Consider the following 18707-nt stretch of genomic DNA (forward strand, 5'->3'; position numbering starts at 1 on the left):
TTACTAAAAGCAGAGAATTTAGAAGATTGATGAATTGTCTTTTTGAAATTTTCATTTATTGCAAAACAACGGATGTAACTGTGAGGTTGCAATTTTAGGGTTTATTCTAACTAACAAACAAGAAAACTTCAGGGAGATCCAACAATTCCACAGAGTTTTATTTCCAGGCTAGCTTCTGACACTAAATAATTGACCTCTATCAAAGGAATAAGCCGTTTGGGCTAAGTCCCTTCATCTTAAAATGAAAATGTTGGATTATGTTGTTTTTAATGTGCTTTTTAGCTCTCTCATAGTTTTTAGGAAATCATACTTAATATGTATTTGGATCTTTCTCTGTTTTTCCCTTCTATATAAAACTTTGAAAAATGGTGATATTTGGCATTTGTTTGCCCAATGAATTAAATTTTGTAGAACTAATAATAAGAAATAACAATTGAACTATTGGATTATTACTGATTTATATAACTAAGAATGTCTATATGAAATGAGTACTTTAAATTGCGAATTTTACCCACACTTACATCATGTTTTAATTTCATTTTTTCTACTGAATTTGATCTAATTCATTTATATACATGTCATCTACAATATTTTACATACTTATGGGTTGTATTTTAAAGAAACATTCCAGCACATATTCTAGACAAAGGTCTTTGTTAGTTTTATGTTTTTTCCATATCCAAATGTTTAAAGACATTTCTCATATAAAAATTTACATGGGGGATTTTGAATGACATAATGGACAATGTCTTCGGCAACAGTCGTGAAATAGATGCTGAAACAGTTCCCATACGGCTGTTTCTTGTGGAACCCTTAACAAAAGAAGAATATATAGCATTCTAATACAAGTCAATAAGCATGATTCTGATGTGGAAGAAAACAGCATTTGTCGAAAGGCCATTATGTGCCAGGCATTCTACATTCATTATCTCAACTATTTCAATATCATTGAGAGATGGGTAGGACATCCCAAGAGAGCAGTGGAGAAAACAGCCAAGGGTAACAGATCTAATATTGTCCAGACTGGGACGTGAATCTAGGTCTATCTGACTGTAAAGTCTGCACTCTTTCCATCCGGTAAAAGTATGTCTACTGCCCTTCTAAGATCCTGGTTGTTTAAAGATGATACTGACAATTTCTGGAGGGGTGGATGACTTTATTCCATTAATATCAAATTTTTGTATCCATCAGGGCTTGTTGAAACAAACACTGTTGGACTTCAGTGCCAGAGGTTCTGATTCAGTAAATGGATGGCAGGGTCCTTGAGTTTTCATTTTTAACACGTTTCAAGGAGTTGGGCTGTTATGTCATGGTGACTATGCTTTCAGGACTACTGGTTGAAATTAATGTGCTCCAGTGTATAGCATGTAGTTCCAAAGAAAGCAATTTATAACGAATTGATAATCTTTTATAGAAATAGAGAACTCAAATCAATGAAATAATAATCATAAACAGCAAGGAAATTATTATTTCCTTAATTGTAACACATAGAGCAAGGATTAGTTACTGTTGAGAATTACTAGGTAACAGGTATTAAGCTAAATGCTGTATGTAGAAGATGATGTCCTTGAGATACATACAAAGTAAGCATAGAGAAAGCGAAAGTTATGGCATGAGTGTAAGCTTCGCAAAATGAGGAGTCTGTTAGCTAAGGAATTTGCGCGAAGGAATTGGGCAATGCTCTGTGTAACAGCCAGAAGCACAAACATCGACCATCGTCTCACTCTCCAGATGAGGATTATTTTGATAAATATTTGACTGCAATTATTCTGATTTGTCTTCCAGTCCACCATTAGTTTTTTTTTCTTCTCTCCCTAGAGAAAAGAAAGAAAAAAGTTTTAAAATAGCTTTTCTTCCTAAAAATGTATATTCTTATTTTCCTCTGTTACAGTTCTGTATAACTCTCCTCTATCTCACTCTTATTCTCAAAATACTCTTCACTTCTCTTGTCTTCCTAAACCTTAAATTAGTGGTGTTCTCTAGAGTTTTATGTTCAACTTCTTTCTATTTTCTCTATAAACCTCTCACCCATCTATCAGTTCTAAAACTTTTCATGATTGTTCGTATATTTATGCTTTTGAACTTTCTGATTAATGTTCCTAGGTTGTCCTTTATCCTTCTATCTTCCAACGTATTACTGTTCAGCTCAATTGTCACTCCTACAATTCCTTTAAAATTTTTCCTCTGTAATCTAAATACACTTGAATGCACCTTAAATATTGGTCTCCATCAATTTGTATTATGCTGATTTTTTTATGTTTCTGTCTCTTCCAAATGACCTTAAAGAGCAGCTCGCATGCTTTCTTAATCTTTGTGCCCTTACCTTTATGACCTCAGAGAATATCTACTACACTCAAGCAATGTAATGATAAATAGTTGATATTGTCAGCAAATTACAAATAATATATAAATATGCTCTCACTACAACATGATTAAAGCCTTTTTTAATAGGAATAACTAACATATTGGAGGTGCACTTATTTTGCCATCTATACTATTTAATGCTAGACTGACTGCTGTCTAGAATATTGCTCTACATTACTTGAATCTCTCTAGGCTATATTTGTTTTCCATTTCATTGTCGAATTTGTTCTATTGGTGCAGAAGCCTTGAGAAGAGTTCTATTTTGCAAAAGATTACACTAGTAAATAGATGTAGTTAGAATTAAGGTGAAAGGAGATCTAGATATATAGTTAAACTGGTATCGAAAACCAACAGGTCTAATGTAGGGCCAAGTTCATGCAGGTACAGCGAGTAGGTACTTAAACATAGATGGGTTAGAAGCAAGCGGTATAGCAATGGAGAGCAGAGTCTCAGACATGGCAATAGGGATCTGGAACCAGATATTCTAGACCCAAGTTAAGAGTATAGACTCTTGAGTAGAAGAATAAAAACAGTTTGATCAAGTGGAAGCTTGTCTCGTTTTGTGACTCACAAGTGAACCTCCCCTACCTATTGTTAGCATTTGTCCTAGATTTGTGTGCAGAAGTCAAGTGAGATAAGACTTCTGAATTATGGCTAGAGGGAAAAAATGTCAATGAATTGCAGACATATTTTGGCATCCTTTCTTTAGCTGTTATGTGTATAACACACGGTTTTAAACTAGAAGGATCTGTATCATCTTACTCATTTTTATGGCCTAGTACACAGCTCGTGGAAGGTTCTTAATAAATGTTGTATGAAAGAATAAATAAGTAAATGAATAAAATAATAAAAATACTCAGCTTCTCACCTCCATACGTTCTCCTCAGTTTTCTTATACAAAATTCCAGCAACGCCCTCAACCCGCAGGTTTTTGTTTGTTTTTAATTTTGCACTTTCCTGCTGACAGCAGTGCCTTAGGATCTGTTGCACTATTTTCCAGTGAATTATAGGCTCGGGATGACCTTATCAGTTCCTCTGATCCATTATTTTGCCTCAAGGCAGCACTAACACTAAATAGACAGAAAGAAAGTATGGAACATTTTCAGTTTTCTGTAAAAGCTTACTTGTTTTACCCCTCAAAATAACATACTTCATATTTTCTGGTAGCAATTTTAAAAAGAGTTAAGAACAATGTAAGTGAATAAGTATCTTTTCTTTTTGGTTGATTATTTCATGAAAAATAGTACAAGATAGTACGCAGATACATACATATAATAGTGTATGAATTTTATACCTAAAGAACATATTTGTGAGATATATCAATTATTTATACATTAAATATATTAATTACAGTTCTCATATTAATTAAAATGTTTAAACATTTTAGAAGAAAATGAATTTTTTAAGTTACTGAATTTTTGCTTAGTTCCAAGTATTGTGCTTGACCCAGGTACAAATTCAGGCAGGACCAAATTCTTGCTCTCAGTGATCATAAACTTTATCCTGGAAACAAACACACAAATAAGTTTAATATAATATTGTAAATAAACAAATAATACATATAAGTATAAATCGCTTAGCCTGCACAGGAATTCTTAAATTATTCTGGGTTTGGGTAGGTTGGTAGAAAAAAGGTCAGAGTAGATTTCAAGGAAAATGATGATCTGGAGTTGAATGTTGAATGAGCAATGAGTTAGCCAAATAAAGATGAAGCTTATCTATCCATTTTTCTACATTTCCATGTTCACTACCACCATCCCAGCCCACATCCTCGTGCACCTATATTATTTAAAATGCTTTTTAGTCTCTTGTCTCCCTACAAACCATTATCTCTAAGGCTGCAAAAACAAAAAAAAATGATGTTGTCAAAATGTAAATAAGACAATGCCACTACCCTATATGTTTTGCAATAACTTCTTGGAAGTTAAAACAAGATTCAAATGCTTGATGGCTTACATAATGACCTAAAATATTGACAAAAAACTATGGCCTCTGCCTATTCCTCCTTCTCATTGCTCACTATACTTAGGCAATCTGAATTTTTTTCTCATTCTCAAAAAGTCAAAACTTGTTTCCTGCTTAGAGATTTTAGATTTATTTCTCCCTCTGCATTAATTAATAAGTTATTCAGGGCTAACTCTTAGAGGCTCTAAAATATGACCCCGTTTTTTGGACATTCTTCTTATAGATAGTTCTCTGTCTTAGCCTTCTGAATCAAGGGGCTAGTTTGACCAATAGAGTGTGATGGAAGTGGTGCTGTGTAATATCTGGGGTTGCATATGATGCAACTTCCATATTTTTGGATGGAACACTCATGCTTGGGTCTTGAGCTGTCATGTACGAAGTCCAACTTTTGTGAGGCTGCCTTGCTGTGAGGAAGCTGAGACACGCGGAGAGTCCACTATTATATACTGTAATCAGCGGTAGAGGTCTTCGAGTCCTTCCAGCCACGGTACCATAAATATGAGTGACTGAGACTTTAAATCATCTCAGTTCTTAGCCATTCAGTCATCCTCAACCTTCCAGTCTTTGAAGTTGAAGTCCCAGATAACATGAAGCAGGTGACAAAAAATCCCACTCTGCCATGTCTGAATTTTCCACAAAATTGATTTGCATAAAAAATTGATTTTTAAGCTATTATATTTTGCTATAATTTGTTATGCAATGATAGTAACTGATATATCATATAAATCTTATTGCAATAACACCTCCTCAGAAAAGACTTTCTGACCAATTTATTTAAAATTGTCCCCCATTGTCAAATTTCATTAAACATAATAACTATGCAATTTATCATAGAAAGAACTCAAATGTGTATCAACAATTGAATTAATTAATAAATGTTTATATATTTACATAGTGGAATATTATATAATAATTAGAATAAAAGATCCAAATATGCATGGACCCTCCAAACAAAATGTTGAACTTAGAGTTAAAGAGGATAAATAATGCATGTGGGTATTCCCTGTGTTCCTTAGGTACCAAGACTCACCTTCCTATAAAGCAAAAGAAATGAATATTCTTCCTGCCACATTTGCTATTTTATTTAATTCCACAATAAGAAAAGTGAAAGTCAGAAAATTTAAGTCGTTTGTCAAATTTGTGCAATTAATAATTGTCAAGACTGCAATATGAGCTTCGTTTTGCTTCACCATATTACCAAACTTATCTCTTGTTGCATTAGCATGATTTCACTTATCAAATATACCATTTACTGCTTTGCACTCAAGTTACTTTTTCATATATTCATATACTTCTCAGGAGTAGTATAGGGTATTAATGTATGCATATTCAATAGATAAATTTATAATTTCTTTTTCCAATCATATTATAACTCTTTCAATAGCAGTAATGACTTCATAATACTTATACACCTATATAACATGTGTGTATGACATATAAGTAGTTAATACATATTTATTGTTTAACTGATCGTGTAACAATTAGAGAACTGTTACACTATTCATTCATTGATGCTATACATGCTTACATAATAAACTATGTATCTCTGGCTCTCACATCCTCCCACAACTGATGAAATTCTAACCACCTCCCCCTCAAAAAAAGAAATTGGAAAGTCTCATGTGCTTAAAGCAGGGCGACTTGGAGTACATCATGTGTGAATACAATATACACTCTTTCAGCTTTGATGTAGCATCTGTCCTTTTTTCCTCTCCTGATCTAGACTTCTTTCATATTATATCCACCGAAGTCTTGTCTACTGACAAGAGCTCTTTTTACACCAGTGACCACTGTCATTTCACACCATAAGGATGCTGACCTCTAAGACAGAGGTCCTGTTTCCCAATGCCCCAAATGCTCCTCTTTTACCTTTCTTCTTTGGTACCCCTCACTACTGATGTAAAATTCATGCCAAACTGGGATATTTTATTTACCCATACAATGCTTTTCTCCTAAATGTCTGTCGAAGCCCTTATTTATTTAGACACAGGTATTCTCACCATTGAATCAGACAAGTGCGACTTACAGCACTACGCAGTTTAAACAGGAAATCTAAGTGCCTTTCGTATAAACAGAATGATAGCTCCTAATGTGCCATCTTCTGATATGCCTTTGTCTAGATTCATTTTCTTGTACTAGTTTTATAACCAACACAGTCAAAATAGAGCAGCGTGATAATTAAAAAGTAACAAAGATAGGTGAGTGGGGTTCAGTGTGGATTTCTTCTCTTATTCAAATATTTCCTTATCTTCAAAGTAGAATTGGAAATATCATCCATCAGATTATCTCAAACTTGCCATATGATTTAATTAGTTAGTTAATGTGGACTTCTAAATGTGTGTACTTCTATTTTTACAGGAAGGGTTGATATAAAAGAAGCTCTCTGTTTAAATTAACTAAAGTCTTTCATCAATCTCTGCCCAAATGTGCACAGGAGAACACTAAAACAAATAGCCTTTATGTGATAGTGCCGTGAATTCTGGGGAGAATCAATAAATATTCATTGCAACATTAATTGAGTCATTTGAAGTGAACACACATAGGGCACTTCCTGGGTGTCACTTGCTTAAACTGTTCATTTATTATCAATCCAGGATTAAGAAAAAAAAAGTAGGCTTACAAGACAACTGCAAAACAGGAGCACAGGACATGACATAAATATTTGGAGGCTCCTCTGAGCAAAATAAGGGTAGATTCTTGTGGATAACAGGTATAAGGGCACTGTCTTCAAGAAGTCTGTGAACTCTCTAAACTGGCATGTAAGTAGGTGTGAGTAAATATGTGCATTTTTTCTGAGGAGAGATTCTATCACTTTTAACAAGTTCTTTACAAAGGTCATGGGTCATTATTCTACTTCTTCAATTCTACCATGAGCCTGTCTAGGTCTGTTTTAGTGACTTATGCATATGCCCTATCTATAGTAAGGGATCAAAAATAGCATACTTGCATTATTAATTCTCATTGAGAAATAGAACGCAGAAAGTCCTATTTCCACAGGACTTTTTGTTTCTTTAATCCATGTTTTCTAGTTATTGGAAAGTCCTCATGTAGAGATTGCTGATTTAGTGGATATTCCATGACAGAGCGGATAGGCTATATACTTTGCAATTATGGGACCCAGCAATACTAGGGAGAGTAAATGACGAAAAAAGTAATAAATACTTAAGCTACCTTTGAAGTAACTAAATAAATATAGAGAATGATAATCATTAGAGATGTTGTGGACAGGCTTAAGGAGTAGAATCAAACAAATAGATAAAATCATTTTTGGAAAAATCAAATTTATTGAAAACAGAAGAAGATCTTGTATAACTTTGATAATAATAAAGAAATAGTTGAGGGCTGGCCCAGTGGCACAGTGGTTAAGTTCACCCGTTCCGCTTCTCGGTGGCCCGGGTTTTGCCAGTTAGGAACCTAGGTGCGGACATGGCACTGCTTGGCAAAAGCCATGGTGTGGTAGGCATCCCACGTATAAATAGAGGAAGATGGGCATGTATGTTAGCTCAGGGCCAGCTTCCTCAGCAAAAAGAGGAGGATTGGGAGTAGTTAGCTCAGGGTTCATCTTCCTCAAGAAAAAAAAAAATAGTTGAATAAATGGCACTGAAAAATATGTAAACATGTAATTATAATCTGAATAAACTCTTGAATTACTAATATGTGGGGGAAATTCAACAGCACAGCTAAATATAAGCCTTCATGCAGAGGGCTGCAGTGTGAGAACTCTGGAGGAGCGTTCTGCCTTGGGTAAGAAAACAAGGACTTTGATAAAGCTTTATCAAAAGTTTAGTTAAATATCAGGAATAGTTGATCAAAATGGTTTTTGGAAGAGGAGGAATTGTTCTTGTGATTTAGCAGTGATTGTTTGTGCAATTTGATTTTGGTGAGATGTGGGCAGAGCAGTTGTAAGAGCTACGGTCCAGTGCAAGAGGGATGGGGCGGAGCAGCTGCAGAGACCAGAGGAATGAGAGGGCCACACTGGATCTCTCTCTGGGTTCCTGACAAATCCATGGCTGCCCTAAGGTGTACTATCCACTGGGAGGAGAAAGTGGTTGGTGGAGTTTAGAATCTTAGAGCAATGGATAGAAATGTGTACGAGAGAGAAGGAGTTGGTAGGAGTTCAGTCTAGTAGCAGGAAAATGTCTGAATGGCATGAGAGATTAAGAGGTTATGTGGAGATCTTAAGATTTAAGTTGGCAGAAGTCTCAGTTAACTTGGAGGTTGCTGTAATTGTACATAAATACAAAGGTAGGCTTTTGCTAGAGCCAATAAAGAATGAGTCTCTGATTTTTATTGTCCTGTTGAAATAGAACCCCAAATCTTATTATGACCTTTCCTGTACAAATAGGAAGAAAGTTTCACGGCAATGGGGAAGTTAGAGAGTAATGGGGTTTTAAAAGGGAATATTTAATGTTAGAGAACACAATCTTTAATAAGTCTGTACAGGGCAAGAACTTAAGTGTGATAGTTTTTGCCAAATCATATACAGGGCTAGCCTGTTCAGAAAAGTTAGGAATCCAATTTCAACAGTATCCTATGAGACTAACCAATCCTCTAAGTGCCTTTGGGTAATTATCCAGGAAAAGTCAAGAATAATATCCAATCCTTGAACAAAAAGAAACATTCCAATATGTATGTCAGAGAGAGGCATAGACAATGGGCCACAGCCCTTCAATAGTCTTGTTTTCAAATGAGCATTGAGCCAGTTTCAGCAAAGGAATAGCCAGATCAGTTGAGATTCTTAAAGGTTCACTGTTCACTCATGCATCGCATACCTTCTTTCTTTGAGCCAGATGCTATCGTGGTCAGATTTAAATTCTGAGATGTTGATAGTGGAGGCCTCAGATAGCAAATAATCAGTCTGTGACATTACTAAATTATAGTCTAAGGATTCTTTCCCTGGATGTTCCAGAAAGAGACCTTCTGGTCCATGTTTTATAGAAGTATGCTGTATGCAAGACAGTTCTATTCTAAAATGATTCAGCAGACATTTACTGCCTATCAACTAGTAAGGAAGCCCAGAGAGGCAGGCAGTGGCTGAGACAAATGTAGAATATGAAGGTCACTTGAGATTCTTACCTCTAAAACCTGTTTGCTACTCAAAGGACAAATGATGGAAAAGTAATAAGGTTTATTGTAGAGAGGGTAGACCTAGTATCAAATAGAAATAGAGCATTTTGTATTTGCAATTGCATAGAAATGTCACCCTTTTTTATTAAGGGAAATTGTGGGCTTACCAGAGCACTAATTCCTCAGAGGGGTGTCATTCTGTCAAAGTTTGTCCCTTGTCTATTTAGATCAGGTCTTTCAAGTGGAGGCAGGGTAATTGTCCTTTTGGTGACTATTTTCTTTACAATAACTACAGGTATATTTGTCTATACTGATTTAGACATGTACTTGTACATGAGTTTATTGAAATGCATAATCAGAAGATATGAATTAAAGCTTAATTTTCCTTTCTTTCTAAATGAAACTGTTTTCTAAGTGTTCAGCAATCTCTTGTAATTCAGATAGAGGGGTAGTCGGCCTCCTATCTTCTGTTTTCTAAATAAATGTTATTTCAGGATTAAGACCATCAACAAAGAAAGTGGATAGCAGAGTTGTAATATTTTCTCCCTGAACGAAAGTGGAATATTCTCTGAAGGCAGAAATGAGATGGCCTCTAAAATCTGTGAGCTATTTTTTCCCCCTTTACAGCATTGGATATTGATCAATCAATATTGACAGTGAAGATCTCAGTGTCAGATATTAAAAGGTCTTCTCCTACTTTTATATTCTTTTCGTATCTACCCATGGTTAAATTTTGATACATATATTTGATGTATTTTGGTTGTCAATCCATCCTGCCTTCTCTAACCAGCTGTTTAGAAATATCTCTTGTGCCTGTAAAATGATAGATTCAATTCTAGACTCTCTATAAGCTTCTAGAACTATCCTGTATTCTCCTGTGAACTTTTATCCTTCCTCATGAGAGGTTGGAAAGTTTTTAACGAAATTATACAAATCTAATTTTAACCAAGATTTTATGTTATAAGATAAGCAAGGTAGGCCGTCATCTCTGACTATGATATAAGACATTGAGAAGGGATATTGTCCAAGGAGAGCATGTGGTGGAGGAAGGAGACGAGGGCCTGGTGAAAGTGCTGAAGGGGCAGAAGTTACAAATCAATGGTATAGGAGGCAGCATTCTAGATGGCCCACATGACCTCCTGGTGTGATTTCTGTGATTACATTATTTTACATGACAAAAGGGACTTTGCATATGTGATTAAGGTTGCTAATCAGTTGATTTCAGATATGGAGAGTATTAGGATGGGCCTATTCTAATCACCTAAGACCTTGAAAAATAGATAATTTTCTTTGGCTAGTGACAGAAAGGGAAGTCAGAGGCATTTGAAGCATGAGAGAGAATGAATGTGCCATTGCTCGATTGGAGATGGAAGGTGCCTTGAGAGAGGAAGGTAGGTGGCCCCTAGAAGCTGGGAAAAGCCCCCAATTGACAGCCAACAAGGGAATCAGGACCTCATTCTTTGAATAATTACTCAATCATTCCTGAATACAGTAAAGAACTGAATCCTGCCAAGAGCCTGAATGAGCCTGGGAATGGATTCTTCTCCAGACCTCCCAAATAAATTGCAGTCTGGCAGACAACTTGACTCTGACCTTGTGAGACCTTGAACAGAGGACCTAGCTGAACCCACCTGGACTTCTTACCTACAGATCAGTGAGATAATAAAGGGATATTATTTTAAGGTGATAAGTTTGTGGTAGGTGATTTGTTAAGCAGTGACACAAAATTAATATAAATGGTGAAGAACAAGTCTAGGTAAATGGGGTGTGGTTGGTGGCCAGTCTGGAGTTGAATCAGAAGAGGGAAAGGAAAGTTTGAGTTTTGGTTTTACATTCTCCATATTTTTGTTAGCCTTTTACAAGGAGTCCCACAAGGAAGCAATTTTAGAATTTTTCTATCTTTTAGAGGCATTTTCGTATAAAAAAATAATTATGCTGTCCATGGAATATTTGGAGTCTTTGAACGCTTTGTGATAATTAATAAACAGAAATCTCAGTTAAAATGGAGTTGGGAGGCCAGAAATGGGAACCCTTCTGCCCTATGACAATGGCAGAGCCTGACAAGAAGAAGAAAGACTTCCTCTTCTTGTGCAGCAAGAGCTCAGTCAAGAGAAATTGTCACCACTAAACCAGTGAAAAGCCGCCATACTCGGAACTCTCATTCCTCAGAGGGACTCTGTTTACCATAGCCCTCCTAACTTCCTCTTCCTCACTACAAAAGAGTTTCTCCTCGCCTGTTGCTTGGAACTTGCATGTGGCTCTCTGTGGTTGCAGATCCCAAATTTCAATTCTCTGTTGATCCTGAATAAATCCATTTTTGCTGGAGAAATAACTGACTGTCTATTTGTTTAAGGTCAACACCTTTAGATCTAAGATGAGACATAGATGAATTACTTATTCCCATGTGAAGTTCCCCAAAGTGGACACTGAAATTTTAAATTATCGTTGGTAAAATCCTGTAAGAGATTAAATATTTAGTGCAATAGCACCATAATATTGGTACATGTAAGGTGCTGGACAGCAAATGGGAGTTTCATTGAATAACTGTTGATTGCCCATATCAAAATAAAGAGAACAAAAAAGGGATGGCTCAGAACATCCCATTAATCTCAGTTTAACATCTCGCTTCATCCATGGGAGTCGTGAATAGTGAAATGATTTAAATCAAGAGGTCTATGCCAAGAACTCTAAAGAGAAAGAGTCAAGGTCTAGGTGGTGCTCAACAGAAAGAGGTGGAGCACTAGTCAGAAGCAGAATCTGAGGGAGGAAGATAAGGAGGGTATATATCCTGCGCTCTAGCTCTGAAGAAGCGGCCTTGGCTGAGCGGCAGCAGAGCCAGTCCCCTCCCAGTCACAGCAGAATCTGTGACAGCACATTAACTAGAGCACCCTTAGGCATATGCTTTTATTCAGAATGCCACAGTCTGACAAGGACCTAGAAGGATTGGTCTACCTTGGGGAAGAAAGGTAGACTCTAGCCAGAGGGGTCAGCTGAAGTTCAGCCAGTTTCCGTAATAGTTATTCAAAAACAGTTCTCAGAAGAGGGATGAATTGTTCTTGTACTTTAGCAGCTGTTATGTGGGCAATCTGGGTTTAGCAAAAAACGTGGAGCATGGGGAGGAATAGTTGCGGGGCCTAAGGTTACCCAAAGGTCATGCTGGACATTTTTCAGTCAGTAAGGATCTTTCACAAATAAAAAGTTCATAACATATCCCAGAGAGAAAATTATATGAATAATCTACAAAGAATATATATCACAAGGGCACTGGCAAATACCAAAACTATCATTTTCTGTCTTGCTGAATATGTGAATAAACTGACATCTGGAATAAACAGTACTAAGTATTGAGGTTAGTTATTTTGGCTTAGGTTATTACGAGATCGGTTTGTCATTTTTTTTCTTAGTTTCTATGTGATTGGAAGTTTTTTTAAATTACTAAGTATGCACCACTATTAAGCCAATAATATTGCATTAAAATTACATTGACAGATATAATTTTTTTATTAAAGTAATTATTTCCTCTATAAATGATGCCTAACTATGTCATTTTGATTTTAGTTTTCCTTGTTAATTTTGTCACTTTTATGCATTTTTAAAAATTTTTTTCTGTTTAAATTTTTGGCTTTCTTTTCTACATTCTTTAAATGAAATCTTTTCCTTCTATGCTGTTTACAATAACAGAAAGTTAGAGTTTTAGTTCTTCATAAAAAGGGATTACATAGCAACATGCAGAGCTTCTAAAATTGGTGCACATCTTACATATACTATAATACCACACATAATAGTATAATTCTATAATCCATTTCTGGGAGAAAATAGTAATATATCCATAGGCTTCCCTGCAGTAACAATAGGGATTCTGCTCATGTCCATAGGTGTAGGGATTTAAAATACCTAAAAAGAAACACCACTTTTACCTTTAAAGTTAGATTTCCTCTTGTGAATCCTGATCCAATTTTAAGAATGCATCTCTCTTTCTCTCTCTCATAGATGTATAATCTGTGTGTTGAATGCTATTTAATGACAATGAATGATGAATGATTATTTATAAAGGATATTTAAAAAGCTATATGTCAATGTTATCAGTAGTTGTTTCCAGAAGAGTTGAGTTACTGATTTTCAAAAATTTATTTTTAATTAAATTTTATAATTTCATATGAAAAGAAGCCTTTGTTTTGTAAAAGTAATAAAAGAAACAATAAATAAAACAAAAATGAGAGATTTCACTTTTTTCTGTTTTTTGGTGAGGAAGATTGGCCCTGAACTAACATCTGTTGCCAATCTTCCTCTTTTCGCTGAAGAAGATTAGCCCAGAGCTAACATCTGTGTCCATCTTTCTTCATTTTCTATATGGGATGTTGCCACAGCCTGGTTTGATGAGCAGTGTGTAGATCTGTGCCTGGGATCTGAACCCGTGAACCCCAGGCTGCCAAATCAGAGTATGTAAACTTCATCACTACAGTAGTGGGCCTACCCTGCATTTAAATTTTTTAGATAGTTTTTTTTCTGAATACATGTAAAGCCAAATGTGCCTTCTCACTATTTTTGTAGAAAGTCTTTGCTTTGATTTCATTGCCCTTTCATTTTCAGTAAATTAACTGAACTACTTGTTCCCATACAGTGTGTAAATTCTATCAGAGTCTCCGTTTGTGAATTCTCAACTTACATAATAAAACCCTTTCAGATTCTCTATTAATATCACTGAGATTATCGTAGGTGTATTGGAAGTTATCTCTCACTTTTCTTTTTTTGACTCAAAAAGTTGCATTTTAGTGAACTCAATTCTTAAACTAGTTAAGGTCAAAGTAAGATTAAATCACTTTAATGAGTGATTATATAACCTTTTGGAAAAAAAGAAACAGTAAGATACAGGGTCATTTTTTCCATTATAAAAGAGCCCTTATCATCTGCATTAACTGAGACAGAGACTACCTCTGATAATCAAAATCTTGCTTAATCAGAAGCGACTGGGCTGCTCATTCTCCGGAAGCTGAAGATCCACGATGACAATGGCGTCAGGGATACTTCACAGAAAACTGTAGATTAAAGGGGCTACTGACACATTATCAAAACCGAAGGAGGAAGTGGGACGTGTCACAGACAACTCGTCTTTTTTGGTACCAACTTTCAGAAAGGTGAATACTACAAAAGCTTGCTCAGATAAATTATTTCTAGCATAATTTTTGCTATCACGAATAGACTTTTATGTCTATATGGTCCTTAATGGAGCTTCACATATTTTCACATACATTATTATCATCACAAACATCTGCTTCTGATATAACCACCGGTGTCCTCATCTGTAAAGCTGGGAATGTGAACCAGAGAGACAGACAGTTGCAATATCACTCCAGCCACCAAAACCAACCAACCAAAAGCTTGGCTTTGAAAGGGTGCTTTTTGTCTCTAAGTCTAATCATCTTGAACTCAACTTATATGCCACTTAATATTCCTCTAACATTTTCATGACCCAGATCTCTTCATTTCTTTTAGTCTGACCCTGAGTCATACTGTGGCTGGCATCACCATCAATAAGGAATTGCAAGTTCTTTTTTTTTCCTTTTTTTCTTCTTTTTTTTCCTTTTGGGAAGCACTGCTCTCGTTAGCCACTTATCCCTACTTAAGGATCTTAATTAGTTATTTATGTAAAATAACTTATGCAAGTACACACAGCCAAACAAGGCATTCAAAAGCATTCTCATGAGCAAATTGATATGCCATTCACACAAGCTTCTGTATTATCTTTTATATAACTAAAATCTTTGTAGGAGTATTTATGATGTTGCCCTTAATGGTTCTGTCTAAGCAGTAAAAATATAAACTCTAGATGGTTCATTTGCAGCAGAAAATACCCACCCACCAAGCCCTGCCACCTCCACAAAAAGGCTAATCACTTACTTACCAGGTCAGCTTTCTCCAAGAGAAGTGCTTTTAAAAGTAGTCTTTGGGGGCCTTCCCAGTGCACAGTGGTTAAGTCTACACACTCTGGTTCAGCAGCCCACAGTTCGCTGGTTCCATTCCTGGGCACAGACCTACACACTGCTTATCAAGGCATCCTGTGGTGGCCTCCTAGATATAAAATAGAGGAAGACTGGCACAGAAGTTAGCTCAGCAACAATCTTCCTCAAGCAAAAAAGAGGAGGATTGGCAATAGATGTTAGCTCAGGGCCAATCTTCCTCACCAAAAAAAAAAGGTCTTTGGTTCTCTTACAACTGTGCAGTAGTGCTGTGGGCCTTTCTGGGGGTGTAGCACTGAGGAAAATTCTGGGGATACTTTTTCTTCAACAGAGTATCTTCAGTTTGACCATTTTAGATCGTGAGTTCTGAATGTGATTTCATTGGGAGGAGAAGAATTGTACTGCTAAAATATAAAGTTTGGAAAATAATATTTTACACCATAGACTGAAAAGGAAGACAAGATGATGAATCAAACTTTGTATTAATTTCCGAAAACATGTAGATGCTATTTCTTCCTCTTTTCACTTTTTCTTTAATCTTCATCAGTTTATTTCTATAATCAATGTGGGACCAATATAAAAATACATTATTTATTTTACATGTGTTTAAAATCAATATTTTACAAATATAAATATTTAATTTTTATTTGAGTCCAGCAGAACTAAATTTTAAAGAACATTATCTGCTTTGTAGCTGAAGAAATAGAAATATTGATATTACCTTCTTCAAATATCGTGTGCTTTAGGTTTGCCAATATAAAATTAAAACTAGCTAAATATTATTATTGGGTTTTTTTTTGGTGAGGAAGATTGGCCCTGAGCTAATAACTGTTACCAATTTTCTTCTTTGTTTGCTTGAGGAAGATTGTTATTGAACTAATATCTGTGCCAATCTTCCTCTATTTTATGTGGGATGCTGTCACAGCATGACATGATGAGTGGTGCTGGGGGATCCAAACCTGTGAACCCCAGGCTGCCAAAGCAGAGTGCACAAACTTAACCATTATGCCACTGGGCTAGTCCCCTAACTAAATATTTTTTTTATATTTGTTTTGATAAAATTAACTGTGTACAAGCTATTTGCAAGAAAGTGAGCTAGAGCCATATAAAGTATATAAAGATCAATGGTCACAAGCTGGGTTTCCACCTTTGAGGGTCAGCATTTTAATGGAAAACACCATCATTTACTAAAATACAAAATCAGATTAAGAGTATTTGAAGAAGAATGTGATATGCTCTAATTTGATTAAAATCCATAAAGTCAGGGAACATATAAAGTTTTTATTCACACTACTGTGTGATCGGCAACTAGTTAGCACTCAAAAATGCCAGCTGAATGAATGTATTATTTTTAGAAATAAAACACTAACAGCAACGTAGCAGAAAGGGTAGTTTTAGGAGTTTGTTGTAGTTGTCTAAGTGAGTAAAAATGACATCTGATGTGGGAAAATGGTAGAGAGAAGAAAAAGAGAGAGGGAATTTGATATTTCCAGACACAAAGCCAACCACATTTACCAAATTATTGGCTGTGTGTTTAGTCAAGCTCACTCTGAGGTGGGTTCCAAAAAAACCAACTAAAAGGGTCAACTATTATTCATACTATATTGTGCTAGTTTGTTTGCCGGTGGATGGAGAAGGAGCCAAAGGAGGAAACACTAAATGCCATATGGGCAGAATAGGGTTATGGAGGAAATGAAAGCTGGATAATGGATAACATGGAGACAGCAAATGTCGAATTATCCAGGGAAACCGTTCCAGGAAGTCCTTGAGTTAGTTATCCAACCAGAAGAGAAGGGAAGAGCAAAATTGAAGAAATAAATTACAGAATGCTTCAGACCTCTTATAAATATGAAAGTAGACATTTTAAATTTTAAATTATATTTTGAGTGGTTCTACAAAGATTCTTATAATGTGGGAAAACAAACGAAGGCATACTTACTATAGTCATAAGCTGCATAATGATGTTTCAGTCAACAATAGACCACATATACAGTGGTGGTCCCATAAGATTAGTATCACATGGCCTAGGTGTGTAGTGGGCTATCCCGTCTAGGTTTGTGTAAGTACCTCTATGATGTTCACATAATGACCACATCACCTAACAATGCATTTATCAGAACGTATCCCCATTGTTAAGCAGTGCATGACTGTATATTCCCTTATCAGATTTGCTCATTTGATAATTATCATTAAATATTACTTTGATATTGTGGAAAACTCCATACAAGACAAAGAAATAATTTGTTCATGTTCTTCCTTCCTTCCCTCTCTCTTTCTCTCTTTGTTCTTTTCGTCCAGTGTAAATAGAGATCTCTAGAATCTAGTCAACAGTAGTATTTTCCACATAAGGAAATAATTTCCAAGACATTTTGTTTTTAATTGTGTGTGTGTTACAAAGATTATTATTTTGTTGTATCGGCCATGTCTTCCTCTAATTTCAAAATCTGTAATGAGATTAAACGTTTCTATGATATATCGCATTTTCTTAAAGCATGTCCAATATTGGACATACTACAGTTGAAGGATGTGTAAAGGAAAACGGGTCTCAGTAACAGAAATCTGCTTTTAAAACATTTAAAAATGTATTTTAATTTTTTTTAAGTTTTAAAACAATTTTTATTACTGTAAAACGTTGCATAATAAAAGAGATCAATTGAGATATAAAGCAGATTAGGATGAAATAAAGGAGAAATAGGCAGAATAAGAAACAAATTGCCAAACAAATTAAATATAGGGGGTTTTAGAAATAAGTGCTACTAAGAAGCACAATATCCATCAATTATGGTGTGATTATTAGAGAAGAAAGGAACCAGAATATTGTATTTGCAAATTCCAGTTTGTGTTTATTTTTAATTTTGGATAGAAAGGAATGAAGAGTATAAGATTAATATTCTTCACAAAAGGAAAATAGAATAACATTTAAAAGTAAAAGTGGCATAAAATAAGCATTTTAAAATTCAAATCCCTATATAGATTTTCTTATATCCCTCTCTCTTTGTTGTTATTGTGTTATTAATATGAATTTTTGTTTGTTTGCTTTTATTTTATTTTGTTTTAAAATATTGTTAACATATGGATAAGGGTTGAAGTGGTTTTAAACAATGAACACTAATACTTAACTCATTCGGTGAATTCACAGTTTAATCATCTAATTTAAGGTTACAACATGTATGGCATGTGAATACACGACAATTATGGGGTCTTGTGCAAGTTGAGGAAAATATGACTTAAAAGATTGCCTTATCCTCTGTGCCCACTTTCTTCATCTCTTCAGTTTCTCTTACTGGCTCTTTTAATTATTTTACTCACCCATACTTTCTCTGTTTTCACTCTATTTTAATTATTATGCTTTAC

At 35.3% G+C, this 18707-nt stretch overlaps 1 long non-coding RNA gene across 1 annotated transcript in view; it reads right to left on the reverse strand.

Moving 5' to 3' along the window:
- Nucleotides 1-637: 637 nt before the first annotated feature.
- Nucleotides 638-18707, reverse strand: part of LOC139085106 (uncharacterized) — a 30381-nt gene continuing 12311 nt past the window's right edge. The window contains exons 4-6 of the long non-coding RNA XR_011543151.1: nucleotides 3776-3867; nucleotides 3233-3434; nucleotides 638-1814 (exon numbers count right to left, since the gene is read on the reverse strand). This is a non-coding gene — a long non-coding RNA (uncharacterized lncRNA). The remainder of the gene's footprint in view (nucleotides 1815-3232; nucleotides 3435-3775; nucleotides 3868-18707) is intronic.

Source organism: Equus przewalskii, chromosome 8 (assembly GCF_037783145.1).
Source record: "Equus przewalskii isolate Varuska chromosome 8, EquPr2, whole genome shotgun sequence".
Classification (NCBI taxonomy): Eukaryota; Metazoa; Chordata; class Mammalia; order Perissodactyla; family Equidae; genus Equus; species Equus przewalskii.